The sequence below is a fragment of the Pteropus vampyrus genome, unplaced genomic scaffold, assembly GCF_000151845.1.
Source record: "Pteropus vampyrus isolate Shadow unplaced genomic scaffold, Pvam_2.0 Scaffold496, whole genome shotgun sequence".
NCBI classification, from domain to species: domain Eukaryota; kingdom Metazoa; phylum Chordata; class Mammalia; order Chiroptera; family Pteropodidae; genus Pteropus; species Pteropus vampyrus.
The window spans coordinates 421,769-424,753 of record NW_011889277.1 but is presented as its reverse complement, the minus strand read 5'-3'; positions in this window follow the sequence as shown (position 1 = coordinate 424,753).

Here is a 2,985-nt window from a genome sequence, read left to right as displayed (position 1 = left end):
CATGCTAGCTACCCTCAGTCTCATTCCCTGTCAGTCTTAGCAACAGTTTCGGTAGCGTTTGCTCAGATTCCCCGGGGACTCCGCGGTGTTTGGTCTTGGAATACATGGGCCCTCTGGGTTGGGGGTTGGAGTCTGAGGCTCAGTCTCGGTTTTGCAACTGTGGCTGATAAAAATCAACTGTTGTTTTCTGCCTTGATGTTTGAGCCCTGTCTCCGGCCGCATGGAACTCACAACTCTCCCAGGCATGGCTGTTCAGGGATCTTGCCACACCTTCTCCCCACCTCCTCCTCCTACAGGGAACTCCAATGTCTGCAAGAGGCTGCTTCTTTATTTCTTCCCATCCACAACCCGACACCTGGGGTTCTGACCTGTGGTAACTCTTATTGGCAGATCCCACTCTCAGACTTGCTTGTGTGCAGTTTGGGTATTTTTTGTTGAGTTTTAGATGTTCAGCTAATTGTTGTTTCAAGGGGAGAGATCTGGAGACGTCTCTCTGCCATGTTTCTCCAAACTTCAATCAAATATTCTAAATTATAAGAACAGCATAGATATTGTAATAATAAATTTAAAATTCCAACGTGAGCACTTTGCCAGAATTCACAATGTTAGCATCGTCTTACAGAACTGTCATGATTATTTTTTTATAATTAACAAAATAATATGAATACATAACGCCCCCTTTTCAAATTCTCCTTCGTTCCTCTCTTTCCCTTCATAAATGCAATACTAATGTGATGGTATCCCACAGGCACAGTTTCATATTGTATATATACTAATACATTCATAACATATGTATGTATACATCATAATATCTATCAGATAGGAAATGAAGAAATGAATTGTCCTGGCTATACTTTAGAACCTCCTAGAGTGCTTTTAAAAATCCCAATGTATGAGACTCATTCCAGATCGTTTAAATTAAATCTCTGGTGGTTGGTCCAGGTAGAATTTTTTTTAATTCCCTGACAATCACAATCAGCAGCCACATTGAGAACCACTAGGTAATAACATAGTGTAACACTCTATGGTAGTTAAAACAAATGAAGCAAAAGTAATGTATCAATATTAATTAAAATATATTAAGTATGAAAAGCCAGTTCTAAAATGACATGCACAGTTTGATTCTGCTTATATATGCCTTTTTAAAAAGGAAGAACTATGCAATTGCTTATGTTCCAATAATACAAAATGTAAGAAAAAATGCAAGTGCATAACATATTCAAGTTAATGTAGTGGTTCCCTCAGGGAAAGAAAAGAATCAAATTTTTGCAAATACCTGATGTGAGGAGCTATTATTTTTTGCAATACCTATTATTTATTGCAATAAAAAATTCCTAAGAAAGAATGGTGAAGTGTGTGAATTTGATAATGATGACTGATCCTTTATTGGGATTTCCCCACAGAGTTCCTTTTGAGGAAGCGCAGAAAAGACAGTGTTCATACATTCACACGGAGTCAGATGGAACCCTTTGTTTGACCAAGGCCTAACTGCATGGAAAGAAGAAATAGCCATACTTAGAAATATGAACAATTTATCTCTTCCCAGTCTCAATATGTGCCAGCTCCATTAATTAAAAAAAAAGAAATAACTCCAGGACATCACTTTATATGTTAATCCATATGCATTCACACATTGTTTTTCTTCCTCAATTCAATAACATTGCTGCTCTCAGTCCAGGCTATACTTTAGAACCTCCTAGGGTCCTTTTAAAAATTCCAATGCATAAGACTCATACCAAAGCAATTAAATTAAAATCTCTGGTGGTCAGATCCAGGGGGAAAATTTTTTTAATTCCCTGACGACTCCAATCTGCAACCAAGGTTGTGAACCACAGCTCTAACAAGATTCTGCAATAATAATTTTAAAAGACTCAAACTGGTGAGATAGCAAGCTAACAATAAGCTGAAGTAGGAGACATATCCCCACTGAGTTTCAAATGGAGATCAGTTTTAATTTGTGAGGCTCAAAACTGAAGGGGCCTGATTGTTTGAATAGCTAGCAAAGCAAAGAAAGAGGAAACGAAAAAGAGAGGACAACCGGAGGGCACTAGAGAAAATTTTGACATTCACATCATTTGAAAAATAATAAAAACCATTTAAAAAAATAATTCTCTACTCATCTACTATCAGTAGTAGTCATACTATAATCAGATCCAAAGAAAGAAAGTCAAACAGGAGAAAACCTAACCAAGGGATTTAAGCTCCTTCTCTACAACTATAATTAACAGCAGGTAGATTTGAGTGCAAGTTTCTATAACACCCAATTAAAATGCATAGTAAGAACTGAAAATAATACACTGAATACAAGCAAAAATGACTTAGCTTTAGAAGTTAAGACTGTGAACCAGCTAAGATTAACATGTAATTCATTAAAAGTCACTTTAAGACCCTCTCGTCATTGTGACTATCATGCAAAATAATTCTGTCTCAAACTGTCCTATCCCAACCAGTGTCCTGCTTTACAGATCCTGACTTAGAGTCACCTCACCCAGGCACTAAGATCCTATCGATATCCTTCCTTGATTCCTTCATTCTGAGACATCAGTGAGATTTTGTCAAGATTGTGTTCTTCTTTGCTACAGTAGACCTAAAAAACAGCATGCTAGTTCTGAGGCAGGACAGATAGGGCAAGGACACCCCTCCCACTACAGGATATGGCTCTGGAAATTTTTCCTTTCTTCAGACCTCCTCCTATTTTAGCTCTGGCAAGGGAGGATAAGGCAAAACTGGTCTTTTCCAGCTTAGATGCCATCTTTGGGTAAGGCATTTGGCTAATTATAAGATCATAATCTCATACTATGGCTCTCATCATGCACCTGATGCCATGATAGTTCTGGGAATGCCATATAAGGAAGAAAGAATGGGAAACTGAGCTCCCCACCTACTGGGAGGAGACAACAAAGTTACATCAGTACCACACTTCCAGGTTCTGCCTCCAGGAAGAACAAAACCTTCATAGCCAGACATCTTGGGCATCTCTCTCTC